The sequence below is a fragment of the Salvelinus sp. IW2-2015 genome, unplaced genomic scaffold, assembly GCF_002910315.2.
Source record: "Salvelinus sp. IW2-2015 unplaced genomic scaffold, ASM291031v2 Un_scaffold19, whole genome shotgun sequence".
Lineage (NCBI taxonomy): Eukaryota > Metazoa > Chordata > Actinopteri > Salmoniformes > Salmonidae > Salvelinus > Salvelinus sp. IW2-2015.
The window spans coordinates 225,231-236,909 of NW_019942505.1; the positions used below are offsets into that span (position 1 = coordinate 225,231).

At 46.2% G+C, this 11,679-nt stretch overlaps 1 pseudogene; it reads right to left on the reverse strand.

Moving 5' to 3' along the window:
• The window catches only part of LOC112067976 (rab11 family-interacting protein 4A-like), a 68,010-nt pseudogene that overhangs the window by 11,399 nt on the left and 44,932 nt on the right, over nucleotides 1-11,679 (reverse strand).

The window sequence follows — 11,679 nt, forward strand, 5'->3', positions numbered from 1 at the left end:
AACAGGAGAGGAGATCTCTCACCAGTTCGAAGTGTATATATGAAAACGACACCCACATGCTTGTAATGGACCTGCTCGGTAATATTGTTCCGCCCATGTTATATATATATTGGAGTGTATGTGGTGCCATATCCTACCCTGTGTTTGTGTATATAGTGTGTGCTGTCTGGTGTGTGCTGTCCGTGTGTGTGCCGGCGTGCGGCGTGGTGGCATGCATGTGGGTGTGTAGAAACCTCCTACCATGTGAACCACTGTGTGTCTCCTGACCTCAGCTTGACTTGAGATCTCCGTTCATCAGCGTGTCATTCTCACAACTATGCTACCTCTTCTCTAGGTTACTCACCGTTGTGGTGGGAAGAGAGCAGAGAGAGAGAGAGAGAGAAGGGGGGGTGGGTGAAGGTGAGAGAGGGCGAGACGAGAGTGAAAAGAAGAGAAGGGTCAAAGATACTGTTATACATCAATCTCATGATCATTCGCAAGTTTCCCTTACTCTCAAGGCCCAGCACCAATTCCAGCCCCAAGCTCTGGCACGAAGCCATTACAGGCTTCGGTTCACAAGCAGAACAACCCGCTCACTTATGACAGTACGCTATGCCAACGTGCCATATCCAATCTTCAACAATTAGGAGTATCCCGGTTTGAACACTCCAGATCTCAATTGTTCGCAACGGAGCAATCTGGGCAAGATGGTCACAGATAGAGACAGACACCGATAAATGGTGTAGTGCCCCTTTCCAATAGGAATAACAAGAACACATGTACTACTGACGGTACCTTCTCAGTTGAGGTCGATGTCACAAGGAAGTCCCGCATGCTGTCTCGGAACAGGTCCTGACCGTGCTGCGCCGGTTGCTGCTGCTGAAGTTACTCGGTGTGGAGGAGCTGCCTGCAGACAGAGAGAGAGGAAGACAACGAGGAAGAGGCTGTTATACAGACTTGAAGAAAAAACAAAAAATCTCTCCCAACTGTGGTAAGTCCTAGAGCTCATCCTTTTTAGCTTCACCCTATAGGGCATCGCAATCTGAGCTTTAACTGCTGGAACCATAGATTGCCACTGTGTGTGTGGTGTGTCCACTCCATGCAGAGAGAATCTGGCAGGATAGGAAATGTAAAAGGGACTATAAGCAAAACAGGCTGTTGGGGCAGGTTGGGGGGGGGGGGAAAGCTGGATCCAATCATTGCAGACTAGAGTTCAGCGACACACACACACAATGCACCACATACACACACTAGTTACGCTACAAAGACACACACAGTCAGCATGCCCATAATGATGACACACCACACACACACGCCGCCACACTCAACACACACAGTGGCATCAAACGCCACCGACAGGAACATCTAGCCCCACTCTAACTAATGGAACATGGCTTACACCACCTCCATTACCAAGAGACTACCATTCATCACGGAGGGGGAGAAAGGGAGCGAAAGAGTAAGGGAAGAAGGGTAAGATGGTTACGGGAAGGCAGACGAGAGAGGAGATGAGAGGAGGAGACGGTAACAGAGGAAAGGAAAGGGAAGAGGAGGGACGTGGTAGAGTAAAGAGAGGGCAGAGAGTCAGACGAGGGAGAGAGTAGTGGAGAGGTAGAGAGTAGAAGAGAGGAAGAGAGTGAGAAGAGCATGGCAGGAGAGTACGAGTAGAGCGGAGAGAGTACGAAGTGAGCGGTCGAGAGTAGCAGAGAGGCAGAGAGTAAGGCAGAGGGAGAGAGTAGACAGGAGGAGGCAGAGAGTAGTGGAGAGAGGTAGAAGTAGCAAGCAGAGCGGAGAAGAGACGAGTAAAAGAGGACGAGCAGTGAAGAGAGAGGAAGAGAGTAAAGACGCGAGTAGAGTAAGAGAGGGAGAGAGTAAAGAGAGGGAGAGAGTAGCTCAAGGGGGAGAATAGAAGAACATAGGTGAGAGTAGAGAAGAGGAGCAGAGTAGGGATGAGGCGAAGAGTAAGCAAGGAGGCAGGGCGCGATAGCAGCAGCTAGAGCCGACCGAGCGGCGAGAGTCAGGAAGAGAGGGCTGAGAGTAAGAGAGAGGAGAGAGTAGGAGAACGGAAGAAGAGTCAAAGAACGAGGAGGAGTAGACGAAGGGAGAAGAGTAGCCAGGAAGGTAAAGAGAGTAGACAAGAGGAGAGTAGTAGAAGAGGAGAGAGTAAGAGAGGAGGAGCAGAGTAGAAGAGAAGGGAGACGAGTAGAAGGAGAGGTGCGAGACGTAGAGAGAGGGAGAGAGTCAAGAAGAGGGGAGACGAGTAAGAAGAGGGAGAAGTAGAAGAGAGGGAGAAGAGGGTAGAGAGGGAGAAGTATAGAGAGGGAGAGAGTAAAAGAGAGAGCGAGGAGTGAAGAAGAGAGCGAGAGTAGAGAGAGGAGCAGAGTAGGCAAGAAGGGATGAGAGTAGGCAGAGGGAGAGAAGTAGAGTAGACGGAGAGGGCGAGAGTAAGAAGGAGGGCGAGAGTAGAAGAGAAGGGCGAGAGTAGAGAGAGGAGCAGAGTAGAAAGGGAGAGAGTCGAAGAGAGGGAGAGAGTAGAGGGAGAGGTAGAGAGTAGAAAAGAGAGGAAGAGGAGAGAGACGGAGAGAGTCGTAGAAAGGGGAGAGCAGAGACGTAGTAGAAAGGGAGAGAGTCAGAGAGAGGGAAGAGTAGAAAGAGAGGGCGAGAGTAGAAGAGAGGCGAGAGAGTAGAGAAGAGGTAGAGCCATAGAAGAGAGGGAGAGCAGTAGAGAGAGGGACGAGCAGTATCAGCAGAGGGAGAAGAGTAGACGAGAGGGAGAGAGTAGAGGAAAGCAGGTTAGAGAGTAGAGAGCAGAGGGACGAGAGATAGAATAATCGCGAAGAGAGTAAGAAGATGAGGGAGAGAGAGAAGAGAGGGAGAAGAGTAGAAGAGAGGGAGAAGTAGGAGAGCAGGGAGAAGAGTAGAAGAGGACAGAGGAGAGAGAGGAGAAGAGAGGGCGAAAGTAGAAGAGAGAGAGAGTTAGGAGAAGGGAGAGAGTCAGGAGAGGGAGAGAGTAGAGGAGAGGTGCGCGAGAGTAGAGGAAGGAGAGAGTAGAGAGAGGGAGAATGAGTAGTAGACGCGGGGAAGAGTAGAGAGAGGGAGAGAGTAGTAGGAGAGGGAGCAGAGTAGAAGAGAAGGGAGAGAGTAGATGAGAGGGAAGAGAGTAGGAGGAGAGGTAAGAAGTAGAAGAGAGGGAGGAGGTAGAAAGAGGAGAGTAGAGAGAGGAGAGACGTAGAAGAAGAGGGAGAGAGTAGAAGAGAGGGCGAGAGTAGAGAGGGGAGAGAAGTAGAAGAGGGAGAGAGTAGAAGAGGGGAGAGAGTAGAGAGCGGAGATAGTATAGAAGAGGAAGAGAGTTAGGAGAGGGAGAGAGTAGAGTTAAGAGGAAGAAAGGCGAGAGTAGAAGAGAGGGCGAGAAGTAGAAAGAGAAGGGCGAGCACGTAGAAGAGAGAGTGAGAAGTAGATGAGAGGAGGCAGGAGTGCAGAGAGGGAGAGAAGTAGGAGAGGGGAGAGAGTAGAGTAGAGTGGAGAGGGCGACAGAAGTAGAAGAGAGGCGGCGAGAGTAAGAAGAGAGGCGAGAGTAAGAAGAGAGGGCGAGAGTAGGGAACAGGAGAGAGGTAGAAGAGAGGGAGAGAGTAGAGGAGAGTAGAGAGCTAGAAGAAGAGGAGAGAAGGAAGAGACGGAGAGAGTCCCGTAGAAAGGGCGAGAGCAGAGAGTAAGAAAGCCGGAGAGAGTAGAGAGAGGGAGAGAGTCAGAAGAGCAGGGCGAGAGTGATAGAGTAGGAGAGAGGAGAGAGTAAGAGGAGAGGGCGACGAGTAGCAGGAGAAGGGTGAGAGTAGAAGAAGAGAGGCGAGAGTAGAGAGAGAGGGAGAGAGTAGAGAAGGGAGAGAGTAGTTAAGAGCGGCGAGAGAGTAGAAGAGAATCGAGAAGTAGAAGAGAGGGAGAGAGTAGGAGAGGAGAACATAAAAGAAGGAAGAGAGTAGAGAGAGGAGAGAGTAGTAGAGAGGAGAGAAGTAGAGAGAGGGAGAGAGAGAGGAGGGTAAAGAGAGTAGAGGAGAGGTAGAGAGAGGAGAGAAGTAGAACGATAAGCGAGAGGAGTAGAAGATAGGGAGAGGAGAGTAGACAAAGAGGGAGAGAGTAGAAGAGAGGGGAGAGTAGAGGAGAGGTAGAGAGTAGAAGAAGATGAAGCAGAGTAAGAGAGAGAGAAGAGAGGTGCGAGAGTAGAAGAAGAGAAGTAGGAGAGGCGAGCGAGTTAGGAGAGGGAGAGAGTAGAGGAGCAGGGCGAGAGTAGAGGAGAGGAGAGAAGTAGAGAGACGGGAGAGAAGTAGTAGAGCGGGAGAGAGTAAGGAGAAAGAGGTATAGAAGTAGCTAGAGGAAGAGGGAGAGAGTAGAAAGCAGAGGAGAGAGCAGTAGAAGAGAGGACAGAGTAGAAGGAGTTAGAAGAGCAGAGGGATAAGTTAGAGAGAGGAGAGAGTAGGAGACGCGTGAGAGAGTTAGAAGGGAGAGAGATACGAGGAGAGAAGTTAGAGAGTAGAGGACGGAGGAGTAGTAAGAAGAGAGAGTGCAGGGAAAGAGGCGAGAGTAGAGATCGAGGTGAGAGTAGGAGAGAGTGGATAGAGAAGTGAAGCAGAGAGGGAAGTAGGACGGAGGAGTATGTAGGAGAGGGGGAGAGTAGAAGAGCGGAGAGCGAAGAAGTAGAAGGGAAGGTACGAGACTAGAAGTAAGGAAGAGAACGAGGAAAGGAAGAGAGAGATGAGCAGAGGAGTAGGGTAGAGAGAGAGAAGCGAGGAGAATAAAGCGTAAGAGGGGCGCAGATAGTAAGAAGAAGGGCAGACCACGGGTAGAGAGGAGAGCAATAGAAGAGAAGGGCAGAAGAGTAGAAGAGGGGGAGGAAGAGTAGTAGAGATTGAGGAGTAGAAAGAGAGGGAGAGAGTGATAGGAAAAAGAGCGAGTAGAGAGAGACTAGGGAAGAGAGTAGAGAGGGAGGAGGAAAAAGAGGAGACGGAGGAGAGTGGGAGAGAGGAGAGAGTAGGAAGAGAGGGCGAGAGAGAAGTAAGGAGAGGTAGAGAGGGAAGAGAGTAGGAGAGCGAGAAGTTAGAGACGAAAGGGAGGGAGTCAGATGCTAGAGGAAAGCGTAGAGAGTAGAAGAGAGAGAGAGTAGAAAGAGAGGATAGAGAGGATTTCAGAAGAGGTGAAAAGGGGAGTTAGAAAGGAATGAGAGTAGAGAAGAGAGTGCGAGAGTAGAGAAGGCGTAGCGGATGAGAGGGCGAGAGTGACAGAGAGAGAGAGTTAGTGAGAGTAGAGAGAGCGGCAAGAGGTAAAGTGAAGAGAGCGAGAGTAGGGAGAGGAGGAGAAGATCGGTAGAGAAGGAGAGTAGTAGAACGGTTGAGGCCGTAAAGATCCATGCAAGGTCCGAGAGAGTAGGGAGAAGCACGAGCGGAGAGAGAGAGAGAGTAAGAGAGGGAGTCAAGTAGTAAGAAGAGGGGAGGAGGTAGAGAGAGCGTAGAGGAGTAGAAGAGGTAGAGAAGGGTAGGTCCGAGGAAGAAGGGAGAGAGTAGAAGAGGGTGAGAGTAAGAGAGGGAGAGAGAAAGATGGGAGAGAGTGGAGAAGAGTAGAGAGAGGAGAGTAGATAAGAGAGGGAGAGAGTAAAGAAGGGAGAGAGTTAGAAGAGAGGCGAGAGGAGTCAGAGGTAGCAAGAGACAAGCAAGAAGGAAAAGAGTAGAGAATGGTTGGGGAGAACACTAATGCACAATAGATCAGTTGCTGGGCAGTGCCAGATCCTCTCTTTGTCAGTTTAATCACACCAGTCTAGAGGAAGTAGGACAAAACCTAGACACTGTACATTTGACCACAATAAAAGGATATTTAATGAAGTAAGCTATACAAAACCTTGAAAGAGCCTATATACTGACAATCTATTAGAAAAAAATTAACTATGAAACCAAGAACTGATATGGCACAAATATGGAGGGAATGTTGGAACAACAACAATAAAATACTAAACAAAATTACAATTAACTAAAATGTACACTTAATCCAGTATGAACTAATGTATAGAATTTTATTAGAGGAGACAAAATTCAACAGCACAACAGCAGATTCATGTATGTCTTAAGTGTAAAACTAACAATGAATCAATKATTCTGGAAAGGTATGGGCGGAGTTGAAAGTTGGCTGTCAAAAATATTACAATGTAAATGTACTTTTAATCCGTCTGTCTGCATATTTCAAGACATGGCAAATGGGGGTGTAGTGAGATACCCAATGGGTTGGGACGATACTTTTCTCGTCAATCATCTTGAATACTTAAAAAAAAACTCGAAATCAACCAATCCTCCGTTGTTAACACAATGGAAAGGTCAAATGCTTTATTATCTAAATGTTGAAAGTGTGTGGGCGAAGGAGAGAAACAAGATGGTGCAGTTTGAGGCCATGTGGCGGAGAGTGATGCGGGCGCTTGAGATGGGGGTGTCAGCATGTGGGTCTGGGCAGGTGTGATATAGTTGATGTTTGTGTGATGTTGTCGTTGGTGTAAGTATTGTAAAATAACCTATAATAATGCCTCCACTGCATTGTATACAGGTACACTTGTATGTTGAACACAGTGCCCTTGCTTCAATGTGTACAAACAAGCAGCTTCATTTGATCACCCTGTTCATCCATTTCCTTCATTTGCCCATATTTCCAGTTGCTGCAGGTTTATTTCCCTGCTGTGAGAAACTGGTCAAATTAAGATCTGTACACAGTAGTAACTGTAGTAGTAAAGTGAACACAGAAGAGGTAGAGAGGTTCAGTATACCTAAACCATTACCATATTACTTAGGAAGAATTACCTAGATAGTAGTCAAATACACTGGCTGACATAATGATCACATGACTAACGGACTGGAACAATAAGGAAATGGCCAACATACAAAAACAAACACAGTAACCACACATACATATGGAGACGTGACCGACCTGCCAAAGGCTGTGCTGGAGATTTTCCTATTGGGGCTGGAGAAAAAGAGTCAGAAAACATCCCAGTTAGTCTTTATCCTTGTCAGATGTCATGGATATGTCTAGAGACTTTAGTTTATTAGTTATAACAATGAATTATAGATAGTAAAGCTAATTGCTGTTTGATTGGTATTAAGGTAGTATTGTTAATCAGTATTTTGCACAAGAGGAGAAAGAGAGTGTGTGTTCCAAATAGCACCATGTTCCCTATAGTATATAGTGCACTACTTTTGACCAGAGCCCTATAAGCCCTGGTCAAWAGTAGTGCCCTATAAGCCCTGMTCAATAGTAGAGCCCTACAGGGAAAAGGGTGCCATTTACAACACAACCAGAGAGTATGGCATGAAGGGCATGTCAATGTTAATGAAATAACGTTCCCTGAGGGTGCTGCTGGGAACAGTAGTTTTGTGGGCTCAGCAATAGTTCTGTCTCAAAGCTTTGTGTCTGCTTCACCATTAAAGAGAGAAATCTTTCTCACACACACACACACACACAGGTGTGAGGGTACACCTTATGCACACACAAATGCATGATCGCACACACATTTATGCCATTTCAAGCATCTCCCCAGACTGACTGCATGCTGACGGGGCATCTTTTTCTGTCTCCTCCTGTCCCTCCTTCAAGGATTGATCTTGTGAAGTCTTCCATCTCTCTGCCAGCAACACTTCACTCGCAGCGACTCTGCATCATACATCTTTGCTTTAATTTATCCTTCTCCTACAATCCCTCTCTTTGTCGCTTTTTCCTTCTCTGCATGCCCATTCACCTATTTATCATTCCACGTTCTCTCACCTCCCTCCTCTCCCTCTCTCCCTCTCCCATTCCCCCTCTCTCCCTCTCCTCTCTTTACTACTGCCCCTGTCTTTACTTGCTCTCCTGCAGAAGGTAGGGGTCTGACTAATTACAGTTTGCCCAGGTATTCATCTTAGTAGAGAATAACCTTAACCAGGCAGAAGAACTGCAGAGTCAGCAGAGACAGAGCAGTAGTTGAAGGGAAGACAAAACGATTCCAGAGTCCTCACCACTTCATTACATTCATTACCGAGTTCTCCAGCCTAGGGCCACTACTTTGCTATGGCTTACATATAGTAGGAGTGCAGGTGTGTGCTTGTCTGGGTGTGTGTGTGTGTGTGTGTGGTCTTATACGGGTTAGGGAGGGTTTGCCGGTAGGGATATCCTTGTCTCAGTATGTAAAAAAAAAGAAAATGTAATAAAATGTATGCACTCTACTGTAAGTCGCCTCTGGTTAAGAGCGTCTGCTAAATGACTAAAATGTAAATGTAAAATATACAAGAGAGTCTATATCAAGTAAGTCTATGTCAGATTGAGTGTTCAGTCCAGTGCGTGTTCATCAAAGAAGGTGTGGGTGTGTTAGTTTACAGAGGAAGTGATTAAATCCATAAAGATCACACAGGATAACATGTCTGAAAATAGACCGCCTACACCTCTCACTGTACACACGCTGATGATGTGGGTCGATGAATGGTGGTGACCCATTCTGACATTTGGGGATTTACGTAACAAGTTGTGTGTGTGTGTGTGTGTGTGTGTGTGGGCGGGGACAAGACATTTAAGCTCTTGGTGACATCATCAAAATAAACAGCAGGTCACTATCACAGTATTATCTAACCTATCTTACCTACAGTACAATAGTCAGTCAGGGTAAACATAGTGGACAATAGAAGTGTGTCATTTCCCTGAAATAATGACCAGSTTKATTTTCTGTGAGAACACATCTCATTCTCAGAGCCAGGAGTTTAACTGTCCACGTGATCTGACATGAAAAAATCCTGCGCCAGTTCCAGTTCCACCTATTCAGCTGGGCTCGTACGTGTAATGGTGTCGGTGGGTGTCCTGTCCTGTGTTACCTGTTGGCTTTGAGGTTCTTCAGCCTGGCCTCCAGGTCYTTGAGTAGGTTGACCTTCTTACAGCACTGGGAACAGTACACATCCATCATCTCATTGTTGTACAGGTGGCGTGTCTTCCTGGGGCTCTGGCCAGCACTACACACACAGATGAAGATAAAGTGTTAGAGACAGAATATACACACACACAGTAAAATCTGTTTTAAAAAACAGATACAGGCACACACATTCACACACACATGATAACAAATGCACTACACACAAACATACACATGGATTTTGTGTTGTAAATATGTGGTAGTAGAGTAGTGGCCTGAGGGAATACGCTTAATGTGTTATGAAATCTGTTGTGAAATGTAATGTAAATGTTAATTGTATATAACTGCCTTAATTTTGCTGGACTCCAGGAAGAGTAGCTGCTGCCATGGCAGGAACTACTGGGATCATCATAAATACAAATATACAAATACAGTAGACACACAAACACATTACATGCACGTACAAACACCCACACACACACACACACTGCTGTCTGGGTTTACTACACGTTAACATGCATTTCACATAACACACTATTTCCCATGGAAATGTACACGACCATCTACAAATATCATAAAGCACTAATCTAAACTCAGAAGTAGGACAAAAATAAGTCCATAGTAATGAGTTTAGGTACTTGATATTCGGAGCAGGACCAAGGAAGCTGAATAGTGTTGGGAGTAAATCCTCCTTCAAAACAGCTCTATAGATGAAAATTAATCAAGAGAGGCCCTGGGGGCCATATAGGCTACYTCTCCAATGGCACCCTATTCCCTTTATAGTGCACTACTTTTGACCAGGGCCAATAGGTCTCTGTTCAAAAGTAGCGCAATATGTAGGTAATAGGGTACATTGGGACACCATCATACTCAGTTCCAGTCAAGAGTAAAAACTAATGAGTTTGGTAAGGGTTAAGTGAAGCTCTGAGAGAGGAGAGAAGCAGCCTGAAGTGTGGTACACCACACACACACACACACACACACACACACACACCACACACACACACACACAACACACACACACACACACACCACACACACACACACACACACACACACACACACACACACACACACACACTGGGAGATTAAGAGGGTAACAGACTTATAGGACAGGAGGTATGAGACTTGACAGGGGCTGTTTTGTGAAAAAAACATGTGCTCTGTGGGTTCGTAAGGTCCATCATCACTTGGATTTGAAATCGTTCAAACTCTTAGCTCTGTGTGTTTGTATTTCTGGGTTGGTGATGCGCTGTGCATGCATTGTCATCTTTTGTTGCACAGTGTTATGCAGATTCCTAGGTTATCAGTTTGCCTTTCTGGGTCACATGAGGGTTTGACAGGTTAATGGATCATCTTCGGGTTGGGTTTCTGTCTCATATCATTTGTACACAGTTTTGGTCATGTATACGTTTGTATTTCTCATTGCATATGGTGTTCCCCAATTCTGTGTGGATGTTGTAATGATACTCTATGTAATAGTGTGGTCTGTGTATTAGTGTGTCACGGGTCTCCTCTTACCTGGAGGGTACAGAGGAGCCAAGTCAGAGTAGCCGTTGGTGCGCGTCTCGTCCTCGGGGCAGGGGCTGCTGGAGTGTAGTCCACGTCCTCTCCCTCTCCGAGTCCTCAAACTGCTCCTCGTTCAGAGAGCAGAGGAACGCGTTCGACAGGTCAGAGGTCACCGATGGGTTAGCCTGACTGCACCTGCAGAAACAGGAAGTGAGACCTTTCAGGAAGGGAACATTCAATAGTTTAAAGTGTCTAGTGGAAAAAGACAAATTTACATTCATTTGTCAATAAATAAGGTGACTATTCAGATTCTGACAGTACAGATTTTTGAAGAAGATTGCAAATATATAAATTCACTGAGAGTAGATGAGTTACGAGTACATTAACAAGTCTAATCTCTACAGTTATTTTTATAAAGAGAGGTTCAACTTATAAAGAAACACCTATATGTTCAACACCACACAAAAGAATAACAACTAAAAAGAGGCACTCACTTGTCTCCAGGAAAGAAAAGTCCCCCCAGTCCATCCTCCTTGTCTCCTCCGCTCCTCCCGAAGAAGATTGAAGACAAAGCAGATACAAGAAGGCATGAAGACTGGTACATGAAGGACATGATACATGGAAGGCATAAAGACAGGATACATGAAGGCATAAAGACAGGTAACAAAGGCTAGGCAAGACAGGATACATGAAGCGCATAAAACAGTGATACATGAAGACAAAGACCAAGGATACAAGAAGGCATGAGACTGGGATCCTGAAGGCATGATCAGACAGGATACCATGAACGGCATTAAAGACAGGGGATTACATGAAGGCATAAAGAACAGGATTACACCAAAGGTAGAAAGCAGGAGACATGAAGGCATAAAGACAGGGATACATTGAAGACAAAAGACAGGGATGACAAGAGAAGGCCATGAAGACTGGATACAGAAGACATGAAGACAGGATACATGGAAGGCATAAAGGACAGGATACACCAAAAGTGTAGAAAGGACAGGACTACATTGAAGCATAAAGAACAGCCGATACAATCCGAAGACAAAACAGGATACAAGAAGGCACACATACTGACCTGGATACATGAGCCTTGAAGACAGATGGCATGAAGCTAAAGACAGGATACGATAGGCATAAAGACAGGGATTACCAGTGGCGTGAAAGGACGGGCCTACATGGGAACCATCAAAGACGGCATACATGAAGTCATAAAAGAACAGCGATCGATGAGCGTCAAAGAAGGATACGATGAAAGCATGAAGACTGGATACATGAGCAATCTCTCTCTT